The following is a 20,372-nucleotide window of genomic DNA, read 5'->3' as shown; positions in this document are numbered from 1 at the left end:
GTGCAGATTATGGGTCATACAGTCTCCAAGGTCTGTGGGGACCCGATGAGAAAACGTGGTTCAGAGAAAGCTTCCGAACCATTTACTTGTGTGGAGAGAAGTTAGTGTCTTTCAGAGATACGGGGAAGAGGAGAGAGACTGCTGCTGAGCTGATGCAATAGGGAAAACAGATACTTGCTCTGTGCAGGACTGCATGTGCCAGCCTTGTGTGACCCTTGCGCCCTTGAAATGTGGCTGATCCAATTGGGATGTGCTGTGAGTCTAAGATATAACTGGCGTTTCCAAGATTTAGCATGGAAAGAAAAGGCAAAATAGCTTAATAACTTTACGTTGATTGCATGTGTTGAAATGATAATATTTTTGATATATTGTGTTACATGTATGTCAATAGGGTTAATTTTATTCTTATGAGAGCTTTTTATTGTGGAGGCCGAAAAATAAAATTACGCATGTAGCTCACATTTTATTTCTCTTGGACAGTGCTGATCTATACCAAATTTAAAATAAGAATAACCATCTAAAAGTGGAAACCTAATAAACACATGTATATTTAAAAAAAAAAAGGAACAACCATCTATCAAATTCAGAAGTTACATTATTAAGGTAACATTTTATCAATGTTGTAATGCTATAACATTAATTTCAACTTCTGATAACTTTGAAATCAGAAAAGTAATACACATTGATGTAGGTATTTTGATTTATATCATGCAGATTATTTGCCTTTATTGATAATTTTTTAAACAAGCTTCTTAGCTATAAAGAAGTCTTTAAGGTACTTCATTTGGAAAATTCCAACTGAAATAAAGGTTAATGTTTGGGCAAAAGCCCACCATAGAACGTTGCTATTTGTATCTTCACTGGTCATTCGAAAATTTTCTTCACGGTCCTATGCAAAAGAGATATAAACAAGTTTAGTTTCATAAAGTACTTAACTCATGACTTTGAGAGGAAGCTTGCTGTATGCATTCAAGGTATTTAATATTTCCCAATTATTATCTTATGCCAGGCTGGGCCCAGTGGGCTCACATCTGTAATTTTAGTACTTTGGGAGACTGAGGTGGGAGGATCACTTGAGCTAGGGGATCAGCCTGAGCAACATAGCAAAACCCCATCTCAACAAAAAATAGAAAAATTAGCTGGGTGTGGTGGTGGGCATTTGTAGTCCCAGCTGCTTGAGAGGCTAAGGCAGGAATATCGTTTGAGCCTGGGAGTTTGAGGTTTCAGTGAGCTCAATAATGATGCCATTGCACTCTAGCCCAGGCAACAAAGTGAGACCCTGCCTCAAAAAAAAAAAAAAAAAATATATATATATATGTATATGTACATACATACACATATATTTTAATGCCAAAGTGCAATATCTGGTTTCCTAAGCCAGAATCTGTTGTTTAGCCAAACATAAGAGAGTAAAAATCAATCTTATAAAAGACGTTTTTATATTTTGGTGTAAATAACAGGAATACGATCCATTACCTTATACATTTTATTTGCTACCATGAGGCAAAATTAACATTACCCAATAGTGATAGATTTCATCATCTGAGTCCTTACCTTATGCCAAGCACTATACCAAGCACTTGTTGCCTTATCTAATTTTCATATTTAAAGATAACACAAGGTAGTGAGTGGTAGAGCAAATAAGAGCCCATGTCTGACTGGCATCCACTGAGCACAGTGACTCCAGAAACACGTAATAGGCAGAATTATAATTTAGAAGTGAGTATACTCTACAAATATATAGGGTACATTTAGAACCATTTATTTATTCATTTTGTAAGCTTGTTCTCCACTGCTGGGCACTTTGCTAGGCACAGAGGGTAAAATGGTGAATGAGCTGCAGTCCCTTTTTCTTTTTCTTTCTTTATTTTTTTTGTAGAGACAGAGTCTCACTTTATGACCCTCGATAGAGTGCTGTGGCATCACACAGCTCCCAACAACCTCCAACTCCTGGGCTTAAGCGATTTTCTCGCCTCAGTCCCTTTTTCTAGAGGAGCTCGTGGTCTAGCAGATAGAACAAAGAAAGATTGCTCTTTCTGCTCAGAAAGATGGACAGCTCATTCTTTACTTGATGCTGGGTCTTTGCATTGAGAAATGTGTTCCTGGCAGGAAGAGATGAAATAAACTGAATAAACTGCAAAGGCAGACTGACCCTTTGGTAGTTTTGTTCTTTGACTATTTGCTCAGTTTGTTCAATTAGATGTTCAAGCTTGAAGATAACTTCATTAACTTTGTCCTTTGCCTGAGCAATAGCTGCATCAAGGTCATGTTCTCCAACTCGAATATCTAAGTGGATCCGCTGTACAAACAGTAGAAAGAGAAGAAACAGTGTGTTTTAACAGCAATGCTGGTTTTTTTCTTTACTTTCTCACTCTTTTGTGTTCTCTCTTTTCTCTCTCCTTTCTCTCCTCTTCATGAAAGGGGCATTCCCTCATCCTTACTGCCACGTTCGTCCTCATTCTACTCAGTAGTCTTTCTTCTAATAGTAATGCATTAAGTGATAACCTACTGACCTGAAAGTATTTTGTACATTCCTGAACATCAGATTTACAGCTGTTAGTGCTGAGAAAATTTGATTAATGCTCTCAGGAAAATTTTCTTTACACATAACTAAGTTTGTTATGCTGAAGTACAAATTCTCTTCATCCATTGTAAACACATTTAGAAAATAGCCAACCACCATCTACCGTGTAGAAATTTTATTTATTACAATTCATTGTTAATTCATCTTTCAGTCTTCACTTGTTTTCAAGCCTGAATAATCACAGTTTTGTTTTTTTTTTGTAGAGACAGAGTCTCACTGTACCGCCCTCGGGTAGAGTGCCGTGGCGTCACACGGCTCACAGCAACCTCTAACTCTTGGGCTTACGCGATTCTCTTGAATCACAGTTTTTTTTTAACCTTCCCTCACAGCTCTTATTTTTTTTTCAAGCCCTTTAATCAAGTTCATGGCTCTCCTTTGAACCCCTTCCAAGCTCTCCAGCTCCCTCTTTGGTTGCTGCACTGAGACCTGGGTACAGGACTTTAATAAGTTTCTACCCATTCTGAGTGTAATGGTTCAGCATGCAATGTCATGCTTGAATAATACTGAATCTGTGTTCATCAGTAAGGACGTGGGAAGCACATACTCACCAGTTTACTCCCTCCAAATGACACAAGCCTTGTAGAATTAGATTGTAAGCAAATGATGTGTTCACCAGGTGAATGTGAAGTAAAATAGAATTCTCCTTGTGGACCATATAACTTTGATAATAATACCTATGATTAAGGATTACCATAGTTTAGGTTTATTATTCTCCACTTCCCATTTAAAAAAATAAATCTTCCTTGTATAATCTAGTAAAAAATTGTGCAGTTCCTAAAGAAGAAATCGAATGGCTAATAAATGTGAAAAAATGTTCAGCTTTGGTAGTAATAAAAAAAGTTCAAGCTACAGTAAAATAAACACTTGTTCATTGTCAGATTAGCAGAGATTTTAAAGTACCCAGGGATGATATGTAGAAGTAAACACTCTCTCAGTGTTGTTGGTGGGAATGTAAATTGAACAACCATGTTCGTGAACAGTTTGGTAATGAGTATTAAAAATTAAAATGTATAGGGTGGCACCTGTGGCTTAAAGGAGTGGGGCACTGGCCCCATATACTGGAGGTGGCGGGTTCAAACCCAGCCCTGGCAAAATAATAATAATATTAATTGTATATAATCACTAACCCAGTGGTTCTATTCAGGGGTCTTCAAACTATGGCCCGCGGGCCACATGAGGCGGTGTGATTGTATTTGTTCCCGTTTTGTTTTTTTACTTCAAAATAAGATAAGTGCAGTGTGCATAGGAATTTGTTCATAGTTTTTTTTTTTTAAAACTATAGTCTGGCCCTTCAGCAGTCTGAGGGACAGTGAACTGGCCCCCTGTCTAAAAAGTTTGAGGACTTCTGCATAGAAACATTCTATGTAAATGCACAAATAGGCAGAGGTATATGTAAAAGAATATTCAGTGATGTTATTTGTGATAGAAAAATGGCATATTTGAAATAACTTTAAATTCTTCAGTAGGAGATTGGTCAAATAAAATAAAGCAAAGCTAAATAAAGGAAAGTTATCTACCAGTAAAAGAATATTAGACCCTTATATATTTTAATGGTGATGTTAGAATATATCACCAGTGGTATTCTGTGGAAGAGCAATGTGTAATGGACACTGTTGTAAGAAGTATAATTTGTAAAAATATATCTGCATGTTTCTATATACTTAGAAAAAGATTCCAAAGAATATTTACCAGGCTTTTAATAGTGGTTATATTTTTGTAGGAACTTTGATTTTCTGCTTAGGATATTCTATATTCTTTAAGATTTTAACAACAGCTATAGGCCTTCTTTCTGGCATGTAAAGACCTTGGAGGTTATGGGGCTATCTTAACAAGTCAAAAAGCTGAACAAACTGAAAATCCACAGTCTTTCTTAGATATGTCAGAGAATTAAGATCATAAGACAAATTGCTGCCCCTGAATTGGAGATACATCTGGTGAGATACAAAGAGTCACAACTTACCAGAACAGAAACCCACAAGCAGAAACCTCTTTGGGTTTCTTCACCTAGCACATGATGTCTGGCTTTCAACAGAAACATTATAAGACATATTAAAAGGTAAAGATTTAAAGCGATAGAGCAAGCATTGGAGCTATATTCAGGTGTGACAGGGATGTTAGGGTTATCAGATCAGGAATTTTTTAAAACTATGATTACTATGCTAAGGCTCTAGTGGAAAGAAAAAGATAACATGCAAGCAAAAAATGCATACTGTAAGCACAGAGATGGAAATTCTAAGGAGTAAAAAAGAAATGTAAGAAATTAAGAAAAAACAAACCCTATAATGGTGATAAAGAATGCCCTGATTACTACTAATGAGATAAGCTCATTAGTAAACTGAACAAAAGTGCAGCAAAAAATCTCCGAGTTTGAGAATGTGTCAATAATAACATACAAAACTAAAAAGAAAAGAGAAGTCTGAAAAAATGGAACAGAATATCCAAGATCTGTAGGACAACTGCAAAAGTGTAACTGAACACATAATGGGAATGTAGGAAGGAGAAGAATAAAAAGGGGAAGAAAGACATATTGGAAGCAATAATGATTGAGAATTTCTCCCAAACTAATGACAGAAACCATGCCACAGATTCAGGAATCACTGAGTACTAAGGAGGATAAATGCCAAAGAAAGACCCAAAACACAACAAAAACCTACATGTAAGGATATCCTGTAGAAAGTCAAGGGTGAAGAAAAAAAATCTGGAAAGGAGCCAGAGGAAAAGAGCTTACCAATGAAGAGCAAAGATCAGAATTATGCCTGATTTCTCCTCAGAAACCATGAAAGCAAGAAGAGAGTGGAGTAAAATATTTAACGTATTGAGAAGAAAACCACAACCAAGCTAGACTTTGGTATCCTGCAGATTTATGCTTCAAGAGTTAAGGATGAGGCTGGGTGTGGTGGTTTAATGCCTGTAATCACCCTTCTAGAGGCTGAGGTAGTGGTACTGCTTGAGGCCAGGAGTTCAAGCCCAGTATGTTAACAAAAAGATCTCATCTCTACGGAAACTAGAAATGCAATCAGCCAGAGATGGTGGTGTATGCCTGTAATAATAGCTTTTCAGGAGGTGGAGGTGGCAGGATTGCTAAGCCCAGGAGTTTGAGGCTGCACTAAGTTATGATGATAACACTGCAGTCTAGCCTGGGTGACAGAGTGAGGTCCTAATTTTTAAATGAGTTAAGGAGAAATGAATACTTTTGCAGATAAACAAAACTTGAAGGAATTTGTTGTTGGTAGACCTGCCTAGCAAGAAATGTTAGAATTTAAGTTCTTCAGAAGGAAAGAAAAAGATGTAGATCAGAAACTCAGATCTTCATAAAGAAGGGAAGCACATTGAAGAAGAAATAAGTAGAGGTAAAATAAAAACGTTCCTTATCTTTAACTGATCTAATAAATAACAGTTTGTTAGAAATAATAGCAATTGGAAGAAAAAATATCCAATGTACTGAAGCCATACTATGAAACTAATTTATGGCTTTCATATGAAAGCTATAGCCTAGTTATAACCTAAGAATATGGGGAAGAGGCAGGGGAGGGAGGGGGGAGGAAGAGTGGAGGAAGGGTGATTGGTGGGATTACACCTGTGGTGCATCTTACAAGGGTACATGTGAAACTTACTAAATGTAGAATATAAATGTCTTAACACAGTAAGTAAGAAAATGCCGGGAAGGCTATATTAAGCAGTGTGATGAAAATATATCAAATGGTATATAAAACCAGTGTATGGTGCCCCATGATTGCATTAATGTACACAGCTATGATTTAATAATGTGATTTAATTGAGGTGGAGCTCAAGCAATCCACCTCAATATTAACACACACAAAAAGAAATAATAGCAATAATGTATCCAATGATCATAGTTTATGTATATGTGAAATTAATGACAGCAGTGATAACAGGGACAGGAGGGAAGAATTAGTAGGAGTACTTTGTTATTATAAGACACATGCACTTCTGTTAAGTGTTATAGCGTCATTTGAAAGTAGACTTGGTTAGCTGTAACATGTCTGGCAAATGCTAGGATAGCCACTAAAATAAAAAGTATACTTGATAATGCTAAGAAAGAAGAGAGATTAGAATCATAGAAGATGCTCAACTAAAACCACAAAAGTTAGGAAAAAGACAAAAATTGGAACAAAGAACAAGGGCAATGACTGGAAAATACTGTAGTAACATATATGGCAGATATTAATCCAACTATATCAATCTCTTTAAGTGTCAGTGGTCTACCACTTACTACTTATTTTTTTAATGGTTTTATTTCTTTGAGACAGAGTCTCTGTCTCCCTAGGTAGAGTGCTGTGGCATCATAGCTCACAGTAACCTCAAACTCCTGGGCTCAAGCAGTCCTCTTGCTTCAGCCTCCTGAGTAGTTGGGACTATAGGTGCCCACCACAACGAGCAGCTGTTTTTTTCTTTTTTTTTTGTAGAGACAGAGTCTCACTGTACCCCCCTTGGGTAGAGTGCCATGACGTCATATGGCTCACAGCAACCTCTAACTCTTGGGTTTATGTGATTCTCTTGCCTCAGCCTCCCGAGCAGCTGGGACTACAGGCACCCGCCACAACGCCCGGCTATTTTTTGGTTGCAGTTTGGCCGGGGCTGGGTTTGAACCCGCCACCCTCGGCATATGGGGCTGGCGCCCTACTCACTCAGCCACAGGCACCGCCCATGAGCAGCTGTTTTTAAAGACTGGGTTTTGCTCTTGCTCAGGCTGGTCATGAACTTCTGAGCTCAAGCAATCCACCAGCCTCAGTCTCCCAGAATGCTGGGATTACAGGCATGAACTATTGTGTCCAGCCTATAAACAAATCATTTAAAAAATAAAGACATACAGATTAAAAGTGAAGAGATAGAGAGTTAACCTTAATCAAAATAAAGCTGGAGTACTTGTATTTAAGACAGTAGATGTTAGAAGCAGAGAAAATTATCAGAGTTAATTGCATAGCGATAGAGGAGTCATTGTCTAAGAAGGTGTGGCCATCCTCAATATGTGTGTACTAAACAATAGAGCATAAAATATGTGAAGTAAAACCTGTAAGAACTGCAAGTAAGGCCAGATGAGTCCTCTATTATGGCTGGAGATTTCAACACCCTTCTATCAGAAGTAGAAAGATCTAGCAGGCAGAAAACCAGTAAGGACTTAGTTGAACTTAATAGCACCATCAGTTGACTGGATGTAATTGACATCTGTAGGCTGTCTTATCTGACAACACAAGAATACACATTTTTCAAGCTCACATGGAACATTCACCAAGATAGACTACATTCTGGGCCATGTATCACACCTTAACAAATTGAAAAGAATAGAAACCATACAATGTATGCTCTTATGCCACAGGGACTTAAACTAGAAATCAATATCAGAAAGATAGCTGCAAAATCCCCAAACACTTAAGAGATTAAACACATTTCTAATCAACATGAGTCAAGAAGAAATCTTAAGAGAAATTTTAAATTATTTTGACTAACTGAAAATACAACTTACTAAAATTTGGGATAAAACAAAAGCAGTGATTAGAGGGAAATTTAAAGTATTGAATGCATATACAGTTGGCCCTCTGTATCCCTGGGTTCCACATCCATGGATCAAAACATCCAGGGATCAAAATTATTTGAAAAAATACTAAGAAATAATACAATACAAATATATAATATAGTGTAACAACTATTTACATAGCATTTACATTGTATTAAGTGTTATAAGCAACCTAGAGAGATTTTTAATTATGTGGGAAGATATGCATAGGTTACATGCAAATACTTTGCCATTTTATAATATATAAGGGACTCAAGCATCTTCAGATTTTGGTATCCTTGGGGAGTGGGTCCTGGAACAAATCCCCCACGAATATGGGTCCTGGAACAAATCCCCCATGAATACCAAGGAAGAACTATGTTAGAAAAGAAGGTCTAAAATCAATAATCTAAGCTTCCACCTTAGGGAACTAGAAGAACAAATTAAATGCAAAGTAAGCAGTAGAAGAGAAATAATAAAAAGTAGATTAGAAATCAGTGAAATTAAAACCAGCAAGTAGAAAAAAATTAATGAAACCAAAAGCTGATTATTTGAAAAGATCAATAAGCTTATAGCCAAACTAAGAAAAAAGAGAGGACACAAATTACTAAAACCAGAGGAGAACGGGGAGCCATCACTGCAGATCCCATGGAGACTAAAAGGCTAGTAAAGGGGTACAGTGAACAACTCCATACCCACAATTTGACAACCTAGATGAAATGGACCAATTCCTTGAACTATGGAATGTAACAAAATATAAGAAGAAATAGGTAATCCAGAGCCTATTTTAAGAAATTAAAAAAATTACATCAATGATTAAAAGCAGAAGGCATCAGCCCCAGATGGGTTAATTGGTGAATTCTACCAAACATTGAAGGAAGAACTTGTACCAGTTTTTGCATGAGTCTAGGAGTTTGATACCAGCCTGGACAACTTTGCGAGAACTTATCTCTACAAAAAATTTTAAAATTAGCTGGGTATGGTGGCATATACCTGAAGTCCCAGCTACTCAGGAATTTGAGGCTACAGTGAGTTGTGATTGCACCACTACAGAAAAAGACACTGTCCCTAAAAAATAAGAAAGAAAAGTTGTTTTTTAAAAAATATAAATGAAATTGACAAACCTTTGTGAAGACTAAGAAAAAAAAAAGACCCAAATAAATAAAATGAGCAGTGAAAAAGGAGGCAAAACAACTGAGAGCGCAGAAATACAAAGAATCATCAGAGACTATTATGAACAACTGTATGTCAACCCACTGCAAAACCTAGAAGAAATGGATAATTCTTGAACACATTCAACGTACCATGATTGAACCATGAAGAAATAGAAAAATAATCCAATAACAAGTAAAGAGATTAGAACGGTAATAAAGTCCCAACATCAAAGAATTTAAGAAGAGGGAATACTTCCAAACATATTTAACAAGGCTAGCATTATCCTGATGCCAAAACCAGACAAAGATGCAACAAGAAAAGAAAACTATAGGCCTGGTGCAGTGGCTCATCCCTGTAATCCCAGCACTCTGGGAGGTCGAGGCAGGTGGATTGCTGGAGCTCATGAGTTCAAGACCAGCCTGAGCAAGAGTGGGACCCTGTCTCTACTAAAAATTAAAAACTGAGGCAGGAGGATCACTTGAGCCCAAGAGTTTGAGGTTGCTGTGAGCTATGATGCCACAGCATTCTACCGAGGTAACAAAGTGAGACTGTGTCTCAATTAAAAATAAACAACTGTAAGTCAGTACTGATGAACATAGATGCAAAAATTCTCAACACAATATTAGAAAATCAAATTCAAGAGAACATTAAAAAGATGGTTCATCATGACCAAATGGGATTCATCAAGATGTAAACATGGTTCAACACATGGCTTGGCGTCCGTAGCACAGTGGTTATGGTGCCAGCCACATACACCAAGGCTGGTGGGTTCAAACCTGGCTGAGACCAGCTAAACAACAAAGACAACTACAATAAAAAAAAAGGGCGGCGCCTGTGGCTCAAGGAGTAGGGTGCCGGTCCCATATGCTGGAAGTGGCGGGTTCAAACCCAGCCCTGGCCATAAACTACAAAAAAAAAAAGAAAAGAAAAGAAACCATCTTAAAAAGAGAAAAAAAAAAAAAGAAAATAGCCGGGTGTTGTGGTGGGTGCCTGTAGTCCCAGCTACTTGGGAGGCTGAGACAAGAGAATCGCTTAAGCCCAAGAGTTTCAGGTTGCCGTGAGCTGTGATGCCATAGCACTCTACCAAGGGTGACAAAATGATACTCTGTCTAAAAAAAAAAAAAAAAGATGGTTCAACATGTGTAAATCAGTAAACATGATATATATCACATTAACAGAACCAAGAACAAAAACCATGTGATTATTTTAAGAGATGCTGAAAATCATTTTATGAAATTTAATATCACTTTATGATAAAAACCCTCGTCAAACTGAGTATAAAAGGCACCTACCTCAGAATAATAAAGGCCACATATAACATGCACAGCTAGCATTGTACTGAGTGGGGAAACTTTGAAGGCCTTTCCTCTGAGATCTGGAGTAAGGCGAGAGTGTCCACTTTCACCACTTCTATTCAGTGTAGTACTAGAAGTCCTGATCAGTGAAATTAGGGAAGAAGAAGTAAAGGATATCCAAATTGGGAAGGAAGGAAGTCATATTAACCTTGTTCATAGATGAAATGATCTTAGAAAAACCTAAAGAAAGACTCCTCTAAATCCTATTAGAACTGGTAAGTTAATTCAGTAAAGTTGAAGGATACAAAACCAACATTCAGAAGTCAGTAGCATTTATGTATACCAATAGCAAGTAATATGAAAAGAAATTAAGAAAGCAGCCTAACTTACCATAGCTATAAAGAATTTAAAACACCCAGGAATCAATTTAACCAAAGAAGTGAAAGACATATTTATAAGGAAAAATATTTTTAAAACACTGATGAAGCCAGGTGTTGTGGTGGGCACCTGTAGTCCCAGCTACTTGGAAGGCAGAGGCAAGAGAATTGCTTAAGCCCAAGAATTTCAGGTTGCTGTGAGCTGTGATGTCACAGCACTCTACTGAGGGCCACATAGTAAGAATCTATCTCAAACAAACAAACAAAAAGGACACGCACAGAGTGGAATGCTACTCCATGCTCATGATTGAAAGAATACTGTTAAAAAGTGCCACCAAGGCACCTGTAGTCCCAGCTGCTCGGGAGGCTGAGGCAAGAGAATCGCATAAGCCCAAGAGCTGGAGGTTGCTGTGAGTCCTGTGATGTCATGGCGCTCTACCGAGGGTGGTAAAGTGAGACTCTGTCTCCACAAAAAAAAAAAAGTGCCACCAAAAGCAATTTACAGATTCCTTGCAATCCCTATCATAATACCAATGCTATTCTTCACAGAGATTTTTAAAACCTTAAAATTTATGTGAAGCCACAAAAGAGCCCAAAATAGCCAAAGCAATCCTGAACAAAAAGAACAAAGCTAAAGACGTCACACTACCTGACTTCAACGTTTACTATAAAGCTGTAGTAAGTAAAGCATGGTAGTACAGATCAATGGGACAAAATAGAGAACCCAGATATAAAATATGCATTTATGGGGTGGCACCTGTGGCTCAAGGAGTAGGCCGCTAGCCCCATATACTGGAGGTGGTAGGTTCAAACTCGGCCCCAGCTAAAAAAAACTGCAAAAAAAAAAAAAATATGCATTTATAGCCAACTTATCTATGACAAAGGTACAAAAAAACATAAAATGGTGGAAAAGATAGTCTCTTCAACAAATGAGGCTGAGAAAATTGGATAACTGCAAAAGAATGAAACTAGACTGCAAAAGAATGAAATTGGATAACATACACAAGAATCAAATAAAAATGGAATAAGACTCAAATCTAAGACCTGAAACTATGAAACTACTAGAAGAAAACATTGGAAAATGCTTCTAGGACATTGATTTGTGTAAAACCTCAGGAGAATAGGCGACCAAACCAAAAATAGACAAGTAAGATTAAGCTAAAAAGCTTCTGCATAGTAAAGGAAACAACCAACCAAGTGAGGAGATAGCCCACAGAATGGGAGAAAATATTTGCAAACTACCTATCTGACAAGGAATTAATAACCAGATTATGTAAGGAGTCTAAACTCAAAAGCAAAAAATGAAATAATCCAATTAAAATTTGGGCAAAAGATCTGAATAAACACTACTCAAAAGAAGACATGCAAATGACTAACAGGTATTTGAAAAAGTGCTCAACCTCACTAATCATCAGAGACGTGCAAATCAAAACTATAATGAGATATCTTAATACACTTAGGATAGTTTTAATCAAGAAGGCAGGCAATAACTGGATGCAGGTAAGGATGTGAAGAAAGGCAAACCCTTGTGCACTGTTGGGGGGCATGATAAAGGGAATTTGATTAACGGGTATAAATATGCAGTTCGGTATATGAAATAAGACCTAGTATTAGATCAGTAGGATTACTAGTTTATAACAATCTGTTGTATGTTCAAAACACCTAGAAGAGAACAAGAATGGGAACAGTTCTAGCATAAAGAAAAGATAAATATTTATGGTGATAGAGATCCCAGGTACACTGATCTGACCTTTAGAAGTTATATAAGTAATAATCACATGTGCCCACAAACTATATGTATTTGTCAATAAAAACAAATACTTCAATCTAATTCTTTAATTAATTATTATTATTATTATCATTATTTTTTGCAGTTTTTGGCCCGGGTTGGGTTTGAACCCACTACCTCTGGTATATGGGACCAGTGCCCTACTCACTGAGCCACAGGTACCACCCGTTTATTTTTTTTTTTTAGAGACAGAGTCTCACTTTGTCTCCCTTGGTAGAGGGCTGTGGCGTTACAGTTCACAGCAACCTCCAGCTCTTGGGCTTAGGCGATTCTCTTGCCTCAGCCTCCCGAGTAGTTGGGACCACAGGTGCCCACCACAATGCCCGGCTATTTTTTGTTGCAGTTTGGCCAGGGCCGGGTTTGAACCCATCACCCTCGGTATATGGGGCTGATGCCCTACTCACTGAGCCACAGGTGCCACCCCCCCAAAATAATTTTTTTTTTTTTTTTGCAGTTTTTGGCCGGGACTGGGCTTGAACCCGCCACCTCTGGCATATGGGGCCGGCACCCTACTCCTTTGAGCCACAGGCACCACCCCAAAATAAATGATTTTAAATGAGCAAAAATATGAGCAGATCACCAAAGGCATATAGATGGCAAATAAGCATATGAGAAGTTGTTCAACACCGTATGTCATTAGAGAATTGCAAACTGAAACAACCATGGAATGTCAGTACACACCTGACATGGTTAAAGTCCAATACTGAAAGCACCAAAAGCTGACAAAAACGTAGAGCAGTAGGAACTCTCATTCATGCTGGTGGGAATGCAAAACAGTGCGGCTACTTGGGAAGACAGTATGGTAGTTTTCTCTGAAAACGAAACCCTCTTACCTATGATTCAGCAATATGCTTCTTGGTATTTACCCAAATGATAAGAAAACTTAGGTCCACACAGAAACTTGAACGTGGATGTTTATAGCAACTTTATTCATAATTACCAAAACTCAGAAGCATCCAAGATGTTCTTTTATAGGTGAGTGTATAAATAAACTAGTACATACTGACCATGGAGTATCATTTAGCACTAAAGAAAAATGAGTTAGCAAGCCCCTGAAAACCATAGAGGAAACTTAAGTGCATAAAACTAAGTGAAAGACACCATTCTGAAGAGGCCACACACTGTATGATTGCAGCTGAATATGAGTGTGAGAAAAGGCTATGGACCATGGAAACAGTAAAAAGATCAGTGATTGCCATGGGTTAGAAAGAGGAAGGGAGGAATAGGCAGACTACAGAGGATTTTTAGGTAGTGAGTCTGATTTGTGTGGTACTGTAATGGTGGGTACATGTCATTACCCATAGAATGTATAAACCCATTTATCCAAGCCCATGGAATGTATACCACCAAGAATAACTGTAATGTAAGCCATGAACTTTGGGTGATAACAGGTGTCAATGTAGTAGGTTCATCAGCTGTAACAAATGTACCATTCTAGTGGGGCTTGTTGATGGTAGGGGAGACTTTGAGGGTGTGGGGGCAGAGGGACTATAACAATTCTGTATACTTCCCACTCGATTTTCTCTGAACCCCACTGCTCTAAACAAATCTGTTAAATCATTTTAAAAATAGTTATAAATATACAGAGTAAAATGCAATCTTTTCCTTTTTTTTAAAGTCTTTCAGGCTCGGCACCTGTAGCTCAGCAGCTAGGGTGCCGGCCACATACACTGGAGCTGGCAGGTTCGAACCTGGCCCAGGCCTGCCAAACAACAATGACAATTACAACAACAACAACAAAAATAGCCAGGCATTGTGGTGGGTACCTGTAGTCCCAGCTACTTGGGAGGCTGAGGCACGAGAATCGCTTAAGCCCAAGAGTTTCAGGTTGCTGTAAACTGTATGCCACAGCACTCTACTGAGGGCCACATAGTGAGACTCTGTCTCAGAAAAATAAAAAAGTCTTTCAATTTTGGTTTGACTAAAATTAAAGAATATCGTTGGCTTGGTGCTTGTAGCACAGTGGTTATGGCGCCAGCCACATACACCAAGGCTGTCAGGTTCAAACCTAGCCCAGGCCAGCTAAAAAACAATAATGGCAACTGCAATAAAAAATAGCCGGGCATTGTAGTGGGTGCCTGTAGTCCCAGCTACTTGGGAGGCTGAGGCAAGAGAATTGCTTAAACCCAAGAGTTTGAGGTTGCTGTGAGCTGTGATGCCACCGTACTCTACTGAAGGCAACATACTGAGACTCTGTCTCAAAAAAAAAAACAAGAATATTGTTGTGTACTTAATTTCCCTTAATAGGCCATTAAAGGGGAAATTTTATAAAATAAAACTGCATTCACAGGTCAGGTTTTATAATTTATTTCTATTTTTGTTTGAATGACAACTCTTCCCTGAAAAAATATCCAGTGATTTTTTTCTGGTACATAGGGACAGCACTTGTGGGTACTGACACATAGGGGTACATTACCTATTAAGTTGCATTTCTTAAGTTATTACCTATTAAGTTGTATTTCTGAAGTTTAGTTTCATATTCAGGGTTCTGCATAGTCTCATTCCAGTGAATATTCAAGTCTACAAACATTTTCAAATCCCTGTTAGCTTAAAATTGGAAAAAATTTTTTCCAACAAAAATTTTTGTTGGAAAAAAAATACTTGAGTCGAAATCTCTGTGTGTGTTGCCTGTACTTGATGATGTGACCTTCTATAACTTATTTAACCTCAGAACTATAGTTTGTTACACAAAGTAGGATAGGAAATGGAAAATGGAATGCAGAATGCATAGGTTTGCATGTATGGCACATATTTGTGGTTATTGTCTGCCTTTCCTACCCCCACAGCCATGTTCACCCCTGTGCTATTAATGAATATGCCATAAGAACAGACACATGGTCAAGATTGGTGACTTAGAGTAACCTGTGCTACTGGATACAGTGACAGCACTTGGGTACTGACACATAGGGACAGCACTTGTGGGGGCACTGACATATAGAGATATATAGGGACAGCACTTATGGGGTACCGACACATAGGGGTACATAGGGACAGCACTTGTGGGTACCGACACATAGGGGTACATAGGGACAGCACTTGTGGGGTACTGACACATAGGGGTACATAGTGACAGCACTTGTGGGGGCACTGACATATAGGGATATATAGGGACAGCACTTGTTGGGTACTGACATATAGAGATATATAGGGACAGCACTTGTGGGGTACTGACACATAGGGGTACATAGGGGCAGCACTTGTGGGGGCACTGACATATAGGGATATATAGGGACAGCACTTATGGGGTACCGACACATAAGGGTACATAGGGACAGCACTTGTGGGGGCACTGACATATAGGGGTATATAAGGATAGTACTTGTGGGGTACCAACACATAGGGGTACATAGGGACAGCATTTGTGGGATACTAACACATAGGGGTATATAGGGACAGCACTTGTGGGTACCGACACATAGGGGTACATAGGGACAGCACTTGTGGGGTACTGACACATAGGGTACATAGGGACAGCATTTGTGGGGGCACTGACAAGGATCTTAAAAGGGCTCTTAGGTTGTAAGAAATACTGAAACTAGAGCTGTTTCTCATCCTCTAACCTTCAGATGGAGAGAGCCTGTCTGAAAATAAGGTCTGTGGAGTGCAAATTTTGTCTCTTTCCTGGGCCAAGAAAAGAGTTAGGCATATAATTTTCTTTCTCCTAAGCTAAGAAGTAAGTTGGATACATACTGGGCCTATAATAAATGTTTGTTGAATATTTGAAGAGTGAATGAAAACATTTCTCCTCCTTTCTAGAAGAGAATGTTGTTTCAGGCATTCTCTGACTCAGAGAATGCCTGAAATAAAAACAGATTTTATTTATTTATTTATATAAAGACAGAATCTCACTCTGTCGACCTCAGTAGAGTACTGTGACGTCACAGCTCACAGCAACCTCAAACTCTTGGGCTTAAGTGATTCTCTTGCCTTAGCCTCCCAAGTATCTGGGACTATAGGTGCCCCCCCTCCACAACGCCTGGCTAAAAAACAGTGAACAGATTTTAATGTGACAGTTTTCAGCCCGTTTAAAATTTGGACTCCGGATTTAATAAGATTTGGAGACATTTTTAGATTGGTCCTCAAGGCTTACTGGGAAGGAACAGAAGAGAACTGGATTTTGGTGTAACAGGAAACAGGATACTGGCAAGGAGCTCTAGCCAGGGTATAGGGATGGGAGGTATCTGTCTTTACAGGTAACTGGTGCCAGGAAAATAGTCCAGTGGAACTGCTGTCAGCGAGGTACGAGGTGTGCCAAGAGTGAACTGTTGAGCAGGCAAGAGTCAAGTGCCTAGTAATCCAATTGGATTGGAGCCTTTAACCGTATAGCTGCATGACTCCACATAAGTGGGGGTGTCCAAAGGTCTGTCCTGAGCTTAGGCCAGTTGATCACCCAGTTTTCATGAAAACAGGCATTCCTTCTTATCTGCTGCCAGCACTCTCTCCTTGCTGGCCAGGTAGATGTCTGTTCTGTTCTGCAAGGGTTTGGCCTGCTGCTCTCCTGCCACCCTGTGAACAGATCTCCAGGACCAGGCTTGAGTGAACAGAGGAGTAATTCAGATTACCTCAAGCTGGCGTGGCAGAAGATGGACATCTCTGTTACATCCATTGTATAGATGAGAAAGCTGAGGAGCAAAGCAGTCAAATAACCTGCCCAACATTTTAACTTGAAGACGACAATCTATGCTTGAACTTGGCTCTGGACCAAAATCCACATTCTTTCCACTTGACCTGGTGACTTTTCTGTTCCTCTACTAATTCCCAGTGAAGAAGAGTCTCTAAGACCAGAGAGACCCAGAGGCTGCTGATCACTAGAGAAAGCCCCACCACAGCAGAGGGGGAAGGTTGCTCATTTGGCCCTTATACTTGGGTGACACTACTGCAGCCACAGAGGAGGTGCTGGCCATGCAAAACCAGAGGGGTGCTCTGGCTTAATGATCCCCTCTGCCCAGCAAGGTCAGCAGACCCAAGATGACAGAGATGAGGCCTACCATTTGATTTTTTGTTTTTTTTTGTTTTCTTTTTCTTGTTTTTTTCCTTAATCAAGCCCGAGTGAGCTTTGAACACGCTGCCCCTGATATGCAGAGCCAGCACTCTAATTACTGAGCTACAGTGCCTAGCTGATTATTTTTAAAAAACCTTATGGGGCGGCGCCTGTAGCTCAGTCGGTAAGGCGCCGGCCCCATATACCGAGGGTGGCGGGTTCAAACCCGGCCCTGGCTGAACTGCAACCAAAAAAAAAATAGCCGGGCGTTGTGGCGGGCGCCTGTAGTCCCAGCTACTTGGGAAGCTGAGGCAAGAGAATCGCTTAAGCCCAGGAGTTGGAGGTTGCTGTGAGCTGTGTGATGCCATGGCACTCTACCGAGGGCCATAAAGTGAGGCTCTGTCTCTACAAAAAAAAAACCTTATGTTAAGAAGTCTGTCTCTGCTTCTCAGCTAAGTTATAGGCTCACTGAGGGGAGGAACTTTCTACATTATTGTGTCATGCTTTTATTGAGGGCTGTACACATTAAAAATTGCTAATGCTAGTTAATGAGTGCTTTTGTAGAGCTTTTAAAAGTTCTTGGGTTACATTGCCCAGGAATTTTTAGCAAATGAAAAATTTTAGTGGCATAACATAAAGAAAGGTTTTACCTCTTCATTGTACGTTGTAACAGTCACAAACATCCCCAGGCCAGGGGCAGATTCAAGAAAATCATGTCTGCCTATGTCCCATTGCTGTATCTTGAAAGTCCCTGTTTCAAAATATAAGATAAGATAGTGTTATAAAATGCAGTAAACAGTAATAGACAATTGCTGCTCAGTTAAATGAATTTATCTTTCTCAATCTAAGACACAAACTACTCTTAGTTTGAACAGTTATATCTTGGTGCTTAGTCTTCCTAGCAGAGTAGGAAAACTCTGGAACAGAGAGGAAGGCTCAGATTCTTGGTCTGGTTCTCACTCTTATTGACGAGGTGGCTCAACAAGTTACTTCACCACTTTCAGCCTATTCAAAAAGTGGGGATTGTCTCAAGCAAGATGGCAGCCAAGTAACAGCTTCTGTGCAACCGGGCATAGTGAGACTGGGGAGAGAAGACTTCAGGCATCCCTGGCTTGTGGGTTCTGCCCAGAAACTTCCCTTTAATGACACAGGGAGTCAGTGAGAGACTTCTGGACCCCATGAGGAGGACAAAAGCAGTGGAAAACTGGCAAGTGGTAGGTGTGTTTGTTGGGTTGGCAACAGTGAGACTGCAAGCAGGAAAACCCTTACCTGTGGGCCGTTTTGGTTTTTTAAGACTTGGGCACTCGATTGAACTGCCTTGGGAGATCTTGGGCGGGTGTGCAGACGACTTTGGGCATTGTCTGGGGCCCCCAACTGAGCTGCTGAGCCTGAAAGGAGCTAATATCAGCTGTGGGCTGCCCACACAGCCACTGTAGGGGAGCTGCCCCTGTGGGTTGCAGCATGGGGATTGGCCAGGAGACCTTGGGCAAGTAATCTAGTGACTTTGATGCTGGGGAAGAGCAGAGATCTAAGTGTTTGGCAGATTAACAGCCTTGGCCCTCAGGGACATAGAATGAGACCAGTTTTGACGCTCTGGATAAGTGGGCAGCCACACCAAGAGAGATCCCAGTGATAAGTGCTTTCCCTGGAAAGTTTCTGCTTAGCCAAGGTTCACAATTTGGAGTGTCTTTTAAGCGGGCTAAGGAGACATTTGGGCTCCCAAGCCTGTGGGGTCTGAGAAATCAGTGGAGGCCTCCAGTCTTCATCTCATACAGCTATATCAACATTGTGATTAACATCTAATACCTCAGAAGATCACCTGTTGCCCAGACAATATTCAGCAAGATGCATATACTGTTTGGTATTTTGGTTTGGGGGGTTTTGTTTTTGTTTCTTAATTTCAACATTTTCCTTGACATTTTTCTTTTTTTTTTCCTTTTTGTTCTTTCCCCCCTCACTATTCTAGTTTAAATATAATCTTCCACTTTTGCCTTCTTTAACAATTAGAATTTCATTTTTTGCCAGTGTTTCTGCCCCTATTATTTGTCCCCCCACCCCCATATTATCCCATAAGGGTTTTTGTTTGTTTGGGTTTGATTTATAGTATTTTTGTCTTTCCTCTCTATCTGGTGGAGGTGCGATACTGTGTCTGATCAGGCTGGCAAAGAGCTGTTGACCTCAAGGAAACCACCTAACCCAACACTCCCAGAGGTTGGGGGTTTTTAAGGTTGGGTCAAAGTACCCTACTGTATACCTATATTACTCCTGTCTTCTTCTTTCCATGCCTTTCTTGTTTTTGTCAATATTTCCTTTTACTTGCCCCCTCTTCTTTCTCTTTTTCTTTCTTTTTTTAAATCTTTTTTCCATTCTTGCTCTTCAATCTTCTCATCCTTCTAGTCCCGTACCAAAAGGACTCATTAAAACTTTAGGCCAGAGGCACAGTAACTTAAAGAACAAGAGGAAATGAAAGGAAAATTAGGGCAAAGAAACAGATATAAGAAAGCACTCATGAAGAAGAATCAGCAGAAAAATCTTGGCAACATGAAATACCAGTCCAGAGCAGTCCTTTCAAGGGACTATGAGGTAGCTACAGCAGAGGATTCCATCTATAAAGAGATGTTAGAAATGAAAGAAGGGGAATTTAAAATACAAATGATGAAAACAATGAAGGAAATT

At 39.5% G+C, this 20,372-nt stretch overlaps 1 long non-coding RNA gene across 1 annotated transcript; it reads right to left on the bottom strand.

Annotated features, from left to right (window-relative positions):
• Positions 1–689: 689 nt before the first annotated feature.
• LOC128576100 (uncharacterized) lies at positions 690–18,449 on the bottom strand. Its single transcript, XR_008377239.1, has 3 exons — positions 18,347–18,449; positions 2,153–2,299; positions 690–889 (listed from the first exon to the last, which is right to left on the bottom strand). It is a non-coding gene; the product is annotated as an uncharacterized LOC128576100 (long non-coding RNA).
• Between the last annotated feature and the right edge of the window lie 1,923 nt (positions 18,450–20,372).

The sequence above is a fragment of the Nycticebus coucang genome, chromosome 23 (genome assembly GCF_027406575.1).
Source record: "Nycticebus coucang isolate mNycCou1 chromosome 23, mNycCou1.pri, whole genome shotgun sequence".
Taxonomy (NCBI): domain Eukaryota; kingdom Metazoa; phylum Chordata; class Mammalia; order Primates; family Lorisidae; genus Nycticebus; species Nycticebus coucang.
Note: the sequence above shows the minus strand (reverse complement) of the source record. Positions and strands in the feature narration are given on the sequence as shown.